The sequence below is a fragment of the Pongo abelii genome, chromosome 20, assembly GCF_028885655.2.
Source record: "Pongo abelii isolate AG06213 chromosome 20, NHGRI_mPonAbe1-v2.0_pri, whole genome shotgun sequence".
In the NCBI taxonomy this organism is placed as follows: Eukaryota; Metazoa; Chordata; class Mammalia; order Primates; family Hominidae; genus Pongo; species Pongo abelii.
The window spans coordinates 18,549,763-18,561,575 of NC_072005.2; the positions used below are offsets into that span (position 1 = coordinate 18,549,763).

Sequence of the window (11,813 nt, forward strand, 5' to 3'; positions counted from 1 at the left end):
AATACAGCAGCAAAACCCTGAATCTACAAAAAATGCAAACAAGTAGCCAAGTGTGGTGACTGTGCATGAAGTCTCAGCTACTCAGGTGGCTGAGCAAGGAGAACTGCTTGAGCCTAGGAGGCAGAGGTTGCAGTGAGCTGTGATCCTGCCTCTGCACTCCAGCCTGGGTGACAGAGCAAGACCCTGTCTCAAAACAAACAAACAAACAAAAGAAGCATGAACCAAAATCTAGGCCAGGCACGATGTCTCACACCTGTAATCCCAGCATTTTGGGAGGCTGAGGCAGGTGGATCACCTGAGGTCACGAGTTCGAGACCAGCCTGGCCAACATGGTAAAACCCCATCTCTACAAAAATACAAAAATTAGCTGGGCGTGGTGGCGCATGCCTGTAGTCCCCAGCTACTCAGAAGGCTGAGGCAGGAGAATCACTTGAACCCAGGAGGAGGAGGTTACAGTGCATGCCATTGCACTCCAGCCTGGGTGACAGAGCGAGACTCCATCTCAAAAAAAAAAAAAAAAAAAGTAACCTGGGGGAATAAGGGAACAAGATGAAATCATAAGAATGAAAACCAGACTTCTTTCAATGTACCTTGTTGTCTGGTTTCAACTTTGGAGCATAATTAAAAATAAAAGTCAAAAGGAAAAATCAAAAGAAATCCCTAAAAATGGAAACAAACAAATGAACCTCACTGTATATCAAGTTGCAAAGACCCTATTTCAATTACAGTCACATTCACAGCTACCAGCAGGTTAGGATTTGGATATACGTGTGTGTGTGTGTATGTGTGTGTAAATTTTTTTACGACTGGGTCCCTCTTGCCCAGGTTGGAGTGTAGTGGTACCATATGGCTTATTGCATCCTCAACTTCCTGGGGTCTCAGGAGTTGAGACCCCAGTTACATCCTCTACATACTCAGCTACATCCTCTGAGTAGCTGAGACTGCACACAGGTGTCACTGCCACGCCCAGCTTATTAATTAATTTAATTTATTTATTTATTCATTTTGTAGAGATGGGGGTCTTGCTTGTTGCCCTGCCCTCACCGTGCTAGCCTCCAACTCCTGGGCTCAAGAGATCCTCCCACCTTGGCCTCCCAAAGTGCCAGGATTATAGGCATGCGCCACCATGCCCAGCTGGGATATATGTTTTTAGGGGCTACTACTGAACCCATTACATCAGGTATCAGCTGTGGTAGCTTTAAACATAGGCATTTATTTGAGTAGTTTACTTCTCCACGGTGACATGCCTATAGTTTTTTTTTTTTTTTTTTTTTTTGAAACAGTCTCATTCTGTCACTCAGGCTGGAGTACAGTGGTGCGATCTCGGCTCACTGCAACCTCCGCCTCCTGGGTTCCAGCGATTCTCCTGCCTCAGTCTCCCAAGTAGGTGGGATGACAGGTGTGCACCACTGCACCGAGCTAATTTTTGTATATTTAGTAGAGACGGGGTTTCACCATGTTGGCCAGGCTGGTCTCAAACTCCTGACCTCAGGTGATCCACCTGCCTCAGCCTCCCAAAGTGCTGGGATGACAGGCGTGAGCCACTGTGCCCGGCCAATGACATGCCTATAGTTACACACACTTGCAAGCAGGACTAAAGCCTGAATTCCTAGAAGAGGCTTATCTAGGTGCCCATCAAAGGTTCCATCCCCTGGCCACATGCCTTGACTTTCAGGCCTACAAAGGAGCAATAGGGGACCTCTTAAAGTGACTCCTTGTATCCCAGCCTCCTGAGTCTCAGCACTGCCCTGAGAGCCTTTTCTTAGCAAGTCCAGGGTGAGGAACTTCTGGCTGAAAGGACCCTATGCCTCTCAGAGCTGAACTGGGGAACCCTTGTTCAACTTCTCAAAGATTTTCCTGCTGGGCATGGCGGAGCACACCTGTAGTCCCAGCTACTCAGGAGGCCGAGGCAGGATGATCGTTTGAGCCCGGCAGTTCGAAATCCCAATTCCCTGATCCTTCTGACTGGCACCGCATCCAGGTAGAGTGGACTCTGGAAGTCTGAGAAAGCCCAGGGGGCCTTACAAGAGGAAGCCAGGCCAGGCGCAGTGGCTCACACGTATAATCCCAGCACTTTGGGAGGCCGAGTTGGGAGGGGATCACTTGAGCCAGAAGTTCCAGACCAGACTGGGCAACATAGTAAGACCTACGGCTCTACTAAAAATTTTAAAATAGGCCAGGCGCGGTGGCTCACACCTGTAATCCCAGCACTTTGGGAGGCCGAGGAGGGTGGATCACCTGAGGTCAGGAGTTCGGGACCAGCCTGGCCAACATGGTGGAAACCTTGTCTCTACTAAAAAAAAAAAAAAAAAAAAAAATACAAAAATTAGCTGGGTGTGGTGGTGTGCCTGTAATCCCAGCTACTCGGGAGGCTGAGGTGGGAGAATTGCTTGAACTTGGGAGGCGGAGGCTGCAGTGAGCCCAGATTGCGCCACTGCACTCCAGCCTAGGCAACAGAGCGAGACCCCATCTCAAAAAAAAAAAAAAAGAAAAAGAAAGAGAAAGAAAAGAAAATATGGTGAAACCCCGTCTCTACTAAAAATACAAAAATTAGGCTGGCGCGGTGGCTTACGCCTGTAATCCCAGCACTTTGGGAGGCCGAGGCGGGTGGATCACCTGAGGTCAGGAGTTCAAGACCAGCCTGGCCAAAATGGTGAAACCCCGTCTGTACTAAAAATACAAAAATTAGCCAGGCATGGTGGCAGGCGCCTGTAATCCCAGCTACTCAGGAGGCTGAGGCAGGAGAATCGCTTGAACCCGGGAGGCAGAGGTTGCAATGAGCTGAGATCACGCCACAGTACTCCAGCCTGGGTGACAGAGCGAGACTCTGTCTCAAAAAAAAAAAAGATTAGCCGGGTGCAGTGGCCTGCGGCGGCTGTAGTCCCAGCTACTTGGGAGGCTGAGGCACGAGAATCACTTAAGGCCAGAAGGCGCAGTTTGTAGTGAACCGAGATGGTGCCACTGCACTCCAGCCTGGGTGACAAAGTGAGACTCCATCTCAAAAAAAAAAAAACAAAAAAAACCCGGAAAGAAACAGGTCTATGTCCTAGCATCAACATGGCGATGAAAGTAGCAGCAAACTGCATGCTGGGTCATCCTTTCTGACTTTTCTAGACTTTTCTACGTGCAGTCTTTCTTTTTTTGCACAACTTCCAAACTCCTATTCATCGTTGAAACCTCTGCTTGGGTGTCCCCTTGTGGCAGCCAGTGGTTACTGTGGTTACTGCAGTTTTTTTGTTTGCCCTTTCAACAGTAAGGGTGGCCAATCAGAGTTCCCCATCCCCCTGGCTACAGGGATTGGTTAAAGGAAGAGCACGGAATTTACCAAGGCCAATGAGATTCTCCCCTGGGAAGGATACCGAGGGCTGGGAAGGAGAAGAGCTCTTTCCTGGGGAGTTAAAGGGAAAGTCCAGCACCCCTTAGGCTCTGTCCTCTGGAAGAAGCTTTCTGCAGAAATAATCCAGCAGACACAAGACAACGGAGGTACTCGGTGGAAAGGGAAGTATGGTTTGAGCCCTTGGATCCAGCTATAGTTGAAGCCACAGCTATGATGTTGCACTTAAATGAGCCCAAGAAGTTTTTTTTAATTGCTTCATCCACTTGGAATTTGCAGTCTGTCCTTGGCAAAAGAGCCAGTACTAACGCATATCTGCTCTGGGAACTCTTCCCTAGCTGCCCTGCTCAAAAGCTAATCATTCCTTCTCTTATACTTTGAACTTTAGTACTCTTCACTGATTTCTATCATTGCCTGGTTTATGCCATGTTGTAATTGCTTGTTTCAGCCCTCTTAACTTTGACTTGTAGGAGCAAGGACCTAAGAGGTTTCCTGGGGCTCTGTTTGGGGCTGTTCAGGACAGTTTACCCTCCCCTATCATCATGAATGCATGACCCAGGCTGGGGCAATCAGAAGGCTTCCCTGGCTGGGTGAGCATGGTGGCTCATGCCTGTAATCCCAGCACTTTGGGAGGCCGGCCGGTGGATCACCTGAGCCCAGGAGTTCGAGACCAGCCTGGGGAACATAGCGAGACCTCATCTCTCCAAAAAAAACTTAAGAAGAATTAGCTGGGCGTGGTGGCACGTGCCTGTAATTCCAACTACTTGGGAGGCTGAGATGGGAAGATGGCTTGAGCTTGGGATTTCGAGGCTGCAGTGAGCCGTGATCATGTTACTGCACTCTACCCTGGGTTACAGAGCGAGATCCTATCTTAAAAAAAAAAAAAAAAAAAAAAAGGCTTCCTTGGGATGGTTTTGGGATTGCAGAGCTGGAGTGATCAGCGATCACAGTCAGGTATAGCCATGGCCATTTCTTCACTGCAAAGTCATGGCCGTGTCTAAGCCTGAGCCCAACTGTATCTGATGCTTCATAAATCTTCATTCTTCCCTATTCCACTAACCAAAATCCTATTCTGGATCCAGCTTAAATCATATTTCTGATTGGGCACAGTGGCTCATGCCTGTAATCCCAGCAATTTGGGAGGCCGAGGCGGGTAGATACACCTGAGGTCAGGAGTTCGAGACCAGCCTGGCCAATATGGCAAAACCCTGTCTCTACTAAAAATACAAAAATTAGCCAGGCGTGGTGGTGGGTGCCCGTAATCCCAGCTACTCGGGAGGCTGAGTCAGGAGAATCACTTGAACCCAGGAGGCAGAGGTTGCAGTCAGCCAAGATCACGCCACTGCACTCCAGCCTGGGCAACAAGAGCAAAACTCTGTCTCAAAAAAAAAAAAAATTGTATTTCTTCCAGCAGAAACCTAAGAAGTCTAGACCAATGTACCTCTCCAACTAACAAAAATACCCTACCCACTACTAAAAAAAAAAGAAAAACATAAAAGCCAGTACTGGCAAGGTTGTGATGAAACTGGCAAACATATGTTTCCTTTTAAATGGGAAAAAAGTTGGTATTATATCTCAAAAGCTATAAAAGTATCACACCCTTCAGCTCAGCAATCCATTTCTGAACATTTCTACTAAGGAAGTCTTTCGGGTGAAGGGAACCACCATGCCAGGGCCTCACAGCAATATCTCTAATTCTAAAAGAGCAATATTTTGCTGGGCGCAGTGCCTCATGCCTGTAATCCCAACACTTTGGGAGGCCCAGGCGGTGGATCACCTAAGGTCAGGAGTTCAAAACCAGCCGAGCCCAACATGGCAAGACCACATCCGTCTCTACTAAAGGTACAAAAATTAGCCAGCCATGGTGGCGTGTGCCTGTAATCCCAGCTACTTGGGGGGCTGAGGCATGAAAATCGCTTGAACCTGGGAGGTAGAGGTTGCAGTGAGACGAGATCACGCCACTGCACTCCAGCCAGGGCAACAGATTAAGACTCCATCTTAAAAGTAAATAAATAAATAGCAGTTTAAAAAAAAAAAAATTAGCTGGGCCAGGCGAGGTGGCTCATGCCTGTAATCCCAGCACTTTGGGAGGCCAAGGCAGGAGGATTACGAGATCAAGAGATCAAGACCATCCTGGTCCACATGGTGAAACTCCATCTCTACTAAAAATACAAAAATTAGCTGGGCATGGCAGTGATCACCTGCAATCCCAGCTGTTTGGGAGGCTGAGGCAGAAGAATCGTTTGAACCCGGGAGGCGGAGGTTGTAAAGAGCTGAGATCGCGCCACTACACTCCAGCCTGGGCAACAAGAGTGAAACTCCGTTTCCAAAAAAAAAAAAAAAAAGACAGAAACGCAGACACCCTCCTGGGTTGCGCTTCGCTGGTCAAGGCAGTGACCCTCTCCCATCCAGGGAACCAGGAGCCTCACATGTATCAGGCCCTTCCTGATCCATGGCCACCTGAGCTGAAACAAAATATCATTTGTACCTTGCCCAGTGCATTCCTGGGTGCAGGCAACCAAAGAACAGAGGTTCATTTGCCCCTGTCCTTGGCCGCCTTCATATCCCAGAGTCAGAAGAAGCAGAGATTCCTCAAATGGGTTTTTTTTGTTTGTTTTATTTTTGTTTTTTTGAGACGGAGTTTCGCTCTTGTTGCCCAGGCTGGAGTGCAGTGGCACGATCTCAGCTCACTGCAACTTCTGCCTCCTGGGTTCAAGCGATTCTCCTGCCTCAGCCTCCCGAGTAGCTGAGATTACAGGCATGTGTCACCACGTCTGGGTAATTTTGTATTTTTAGTAGAGATGGGGTTTCTTCATGTTGGTCAGGCTGGTCTTGAACTCCCGACCTCAGGTGATCCACCTACCTCAGCCTCCCAAAGTGCTGGGATTACAGGCGTGAGCCACTGCACCCACTCATGGGGTCTTTCTTTTTTTTTTTTTAAGACAGAGTCTCAAAAAGACCCCCTCAAGTGGGGTCTTGAAAATTCCTCCACTGTCCACCTGCGCCCAGTGGCCTGGTAGAAGTTCCTTAGATGGGCACGGAGACTGTTGGATCCAGCCCCCCTTCGTCCTGCACACATCTCTGCCCCCATGCATTAATTGTGCACCTACTGTGTGCTGGCACAGACTAAAGGGAAAGAAGACCCAGCCTCAACGTTCAAACTACTCCAGGCGAAAAGAGGGAGAGGCAGGGGTGGGGAGTGGAGCAGTAAATATACCCTCCAAGGGGCGGGCGAGGGCTGGACGTGGGAGCAGGGGCCATGGGCAGTGGCTGACCACCAAAAGCACATCTGTGGGCCTAGTCTTTTTGTTGTTGTTTGAGACAGGGTCTCTCTCTGTTGCCCAGGCAACATCTTGCAGTGGCAAGATGGTAGCTCAGGCCAGGTGCGGTGGCTCACGCCTGTAATCCCAGCACTTTGGGAGGCCAAGGTGGATGGATCACTTGAGGCCAGGAGTTCGAGACTAGCCTAGCCAACATGGTGAAACCCCATCTCTGCTAAAAATACAAAAATTAGCTAAGTGTGGTGGTGCATGCACGTAATCCCTGCTACTCGGGAGGCTGAGGCAGGAGAATCGCTTGAACCTGGGAGGTGGAGGTTGTAGAGAGCCAAGATCACACAACTGCACTCCAGCCTGGGCAACAGGGTGAGACTCTGTCTCAAAAAAAAAATAAATAAATAAAAGGATCATAGCTCACTGCAGCATTGAACTCCTGGACTCAAGTGATCCTCCTGTTTCAGCCTCCTGAGAACCTGGGACCTGATGAGCTCACTACCACCTTCAGGTGATTTTAAAATTTTTTGTAGAGATAGAGTTGCCCAGCCTGGTCTTGAATTCCTGGACTCAACTGATCCTCCTGCCTCCGCCTCCCAAGTATGAGCCTTGTCTTCTAGCCTGAGCTCCCCAAAGGCCTCACTATCTCCAGACACCGCCTGGAGAAAAAGGACACATTCATCCTTTAAGAATGCATGTCTGGGCCCGCCACGGTGGCTCATGCCTGTAATCCCAGCACTTTGGGAGGCCAAGGCAGGTGGATCACCTGAGGTCAGGAGTTTGAAACCAGCCTGGCCAACATGGCAAAACCCTGTCTCTACTGAAAATACAAAAAAGTAACCAGGCGTAGTGGCAGACAACTGTAATCTCAACTACTCGGGAGGCTGAGGCAGGACAATTGCTTCAACCTGGGAGGCAGAGGTTGCAATGAGCCGAGATTGTGCCATTGCACTCCAGCCTGGGTGACAAGAGCGAGACTGTGTTTAAAAAACAACAACAACAACAAAGAATGCATGTCTGCCCAGACATCTCTCTCCCTACCATGGCCATGAGGCCCCCTGCAGTCCTCAAACTGGGCTTGGTTTACTCTGACAGAGCTAAAAGGACAGAGCCCTAACGCAGAGCCGTGTGGTCCCCATGAGCTCCAAATCTCCCTCCCTTCCAAGGCCACTCCTATTAGCAACTGGCAAAGCCCGGAGAGGCTTGGAGCCCCCAGGGGCAGGATCTGAGCGCCGGTGCAGAGTCCATGAGTCCTGCCTTCCCCCACCTGGCTCCCTAGGGCTTGGGTTCAGGGTGGCCTTAGTCCTCAGAAGCTCCCCAAACTTCCCTGGGTTGTGGAGGTGGAAGGCTAGAGAAAAATGTAGCTTCTGCCCAGCGCAGCGATACACATCCATGGTCCCAACTACTCGGGAGGCTGGGGCGGGGAGATCACATAAGCCCAGGAGTTCTGGGCTGTAGCACACTGTGCTGATTGGGTGTCCACATTAAGTCTGGCATCAATATGGTGACCTCCCGGAGCAGGGAACCACCAGGTTGCCCAAGGAGGGGTGAACCAGCCTAGGTTGGAAATGGAGATGGTCAAAACTCCAGTGCTGATCCGTAGCGGGATCATGCCTGTGACTAGCCACTGCACTCCAGCCTGGGCGACAGAGTGAGACCCTCTCTCTAAAAAAGATAAATTTTAGGCTGGGCACAGTGGCTTATGCCTGTAATCCCAGCACTTTGGGAGGCTGAGGCAGGCGGATCACTTGAGGTCAGGAATTCCAGACCAGTACGGTGAAACTCTGTCTCTACAAAAATACAAAAAAAAAATAATTAGCCAGGCGGTGAAACTCTCTCTACAGGACAAAAAAAAAAAAAAAAAAAAAAAAAAATTAGCCAGGCATGGTGACCTGCGCCTGTGGCCCCAGCTACTCCGGAGGCTGAGACACAAGAATTGCTTGTACCTAGGAGGTGGGGTGAGCCAAGATTGCGCCACTGCACTCCAGCCTGGGTGACTGAGCAAGATTCTGTCTAGAAAAAAAAAAAGAGATACATTTAAAAAATGCAGCTTCTTTTGCAAACCAACATCCAGCTGGGCAGGTTTTGCTCTACTTAACGTTTTTTTGTTTGTTTTTTTTTTTAGATGGGTATTGCTCTGTTGCTCTGGCTGGTCTCAAACTCCTGGCCTCAAGCAATCCTCCCACCTCACCTTCCCAAAGCACTGGGGTTACAGCAGGGGTCCCCAACCCCTGGGCTAAGGACTGGTACCAGTCTGTGGCCTGTTAAGAACCAGGTCGCACAGCAGCAGGTGAGCAGCGGGCAAACGAGTGAAGCTTCATCTGTATTTACAGCCAGTACCCATCACTCCCCAGTATCTCCTGAGCTCCACCTTCTGCCAGACCAGCAGCGGCAGCATTAGATTCTCATAGGAGTGTGAACCCTATTGTGAACTGCACATGTGAGGGATCTAGATTGTGCACTCCTTATGATAATCTAATGCCTGATGATCTGAGGTGGAACAGTTTCATCCTGAAAACATCTTCATCCCCCCCAACCCCCAGTGCATGGAAAAATTGTCTTCCACAAAACCAGCCCTTGGTGCCAAAAAGATTGGGGACTGCTGGATTACAGGCATGAGCCTCTGCGTCAGGCTTCACAGCGTTTTTTTTTGTTTGTTTGTGTTTTTGAGACAGAGTCTCGCTGCGTTGCCCACGCTGGAGTTCAGTGGTGCGATCTCGGCTCACTGCAACCTCCACCTCCCAGATTCAAGCGATTCTCCTGCCTCAGCCTCCTGAGTAGCTGGGATTACAGGCATGCACCACCATGTCTGGCTGATTTTTGTATTTTTAGTAGAGATAGGGTTTCACCATGTTTGCCAGGCTGGTCTCGAACTCCTGACTTCAAATGATCCACCTGCCTTGGCCTCCCAAAGTGGTGGGATTACAGGTGTGAGCCACCGTGCCCGGCCATTTATTTTATTTTTATGTTATGTTATGTTATGTTATGTTATGTTATGTTATGTTATGTTATGTTATTGAGATGGAGTCTCGCTCTGTCGCCCAGGCTGGAGTGCAGTGGCGTGATCTCGGCTCACTGCAAGCTCCGCCTCTCGGGTTCACGCCATTCTCCTTCCTCAGTCTCCTGAGTAGCTGGGACTACAGGTGCCCGCCACCATGCCCTGCTAATTTTTTGTATTTTTAGTAGAGACAGGGTTTCACCGTGTTAGCCAGGATGGTGTTCATCTCCTGATTTCGTGATCCGCCCGCCTCGGCCTCCCAAAGTGCTGGGATTACAGGCGTGAGCCACCGCGCCTGGCCTATTTATTTATTTATTGAGCCAGAGTCTCGCTTCGTCGCCCAGGCTGGAGCGGAGTGGTGCGATCTTGGCTCACTGCAATCTTTGCCGCCTGAATTCAAGCGATTCTCCTGCCTCAGCCTCCAAAGTAGCGGGAATCACAGGCATGTGCCACTGATAGGCGAGTGCTGGGAGAGGAAGAGAGTGGTCCCTTTAAATGATAGGGAAGGGAACTGCGGGGTAAAGGAGGGCGGGGTCCCTGGCTAGGGCTCCACCCCCAGAGACCTAGGTGAAGACCCGCACTGCTGCCTTCGTGCCCAAATATTGCATTTTCCAGGACCACACTGGCCCGCCACTCCCCCATCCTGTGCCTTTAAAAACCCGAGGCCCTAGCGGGCAGACACACAAGCTGCTGGACGTCTTGACGTACACATCCGTGGAAGAAGATAACAAGTGGCTGGACAGCGAGAGGACGTCGAGGGAGCACGCTCGCGGAAGAGCACACTGGCATGCGGGCGGGTCGTTGACCAGTGAAACTAGGCAGAGTTTGGCCTGGGCAGTCAGAGGAGAGCTGGGGCCGCCTAGCGACCCAACTCCAGAGAAAGACCATCTCCCTTCTGGCTCCCCCATCTACTTACTGAGGGATACTTCCACTCAATAAAACTTCATACTCATTCTCCAAGCCCAGGTGTGATCTGATTCTTCTGGTACACCAAGGCAAGAAACCCCAGGATATTAAAATCCCTCTGTCTGGACTGGGTGCAGTGGCTCATGCCTGTAATCCCAGGACTTTGGGAGGCCGAGGTGGGTGGATCACTCGAGGTCAGGAGTTTGAGACCAGCCTGGCCAACATGGTGAAACCCCATATCTACTAAAAATAAAAAAAATTAGCCAGGTGAGGGTGCAGTCACCTGTAGTCCTAGCTACCTGGGAGGCTGAGACAGGAGAATCACTTGAACCTGGGAGGCGGAGGTTGCAGTGAACCAAGATCGTGCCACTGCACTCCAGCCTAGGGGACAGAGCGAGACTCTTGTCTCCAAAAAAAAAATAAAAATAAATAAAAGAAAAAATAAAAGAAATCCCTCTGTCCTTGTGACAAGGTAGAGGATCTAATTGAGCTGGTAAGCTGCCTATAGATGGCAAACTAAAAAAAGCGCCCTGTAACACACAACCCCTGGGGCTTCAGGAGCTGTAAACATTCACCCCGACACTGCTGTGGGGTCAGAGTCCCACAGCCTGCTCATCTGTATGCTCCCCTAGAGGTTTGAGCAGAGGAGCACTTCAGAAGCAAGCCACACCCCCGTCGCCCACCCTGCGAGGGGAACAAGGGAACCTTTCCCGTTTCACCACCATGCCTGGCTAATATTTTTTGTATTTTTAACAGACGGGGTTTTCCCATGTTGGCCAGGCTGGTCTCGAACTCCTGGCCTCAAGCAATCCACCTGCCTCAGCCTCCCAAAGTGCTGGGATTATAGGTATGAGCCACCACACCCAGCCAGAGTCATCCAATTCATAGAGACAGAAAGTAGAATGCTGGTGCTAGGGGCTGAGGGAGGGGAATAGGGAGGGAGCGTTTAATAGGTATAGAGCTTGTTTGGGAAGAACAAGTTCTGGAGATGGATGGTGGTAATGGTTCCACAACAGTGTGAATGTACTTAATGCTACCCAAGGGTATGCTTATAAATGCTTAAGATGGAAAATTTCATGTTATGTACATGTTACTACAAACCACCCCACCCCCGGCCGAGGCAGGCAGATCACTTGAGGTCAGGAGTTTGAGACCAGCCTAGCCAACATGGCAAAACCCCATCTCTACTAAAAATACAAAAATTAGCTGAGCATGGTGGCATGCACCTGTAGTCCCAGCTATTTGGGAGGCTGAGGCAGGAGAATGACTTGAACCTGGGAGACAGAGGCTGCAGTGAGCCAAG

The 11,813-nt window shown here is 50.0% G+C and overlaps 1 long non-coding RNA gene across 1 annotated transcript; it reads left to right on the forward strand.

Annotated features, from left to right (window-relative positions):
* The first annotated feature begins 3,354 nt into the window (after nt 1–3,354).
* On the forward strand, nt 3,355–10,564 carry LOC129051899 (uncharacterized). The gene is made up of 3 exons (XR_008516437.2): nt 3,355–3,483; nt 8,732–8,896; nt 10,220–10,564. It is a non-coding gene; the product is annotated as an uncharacterized LOC129051899 (long non-coding RNA).
* Nucleotides 10,565–11,813: the final 1,249 nt, after the last annotated feature.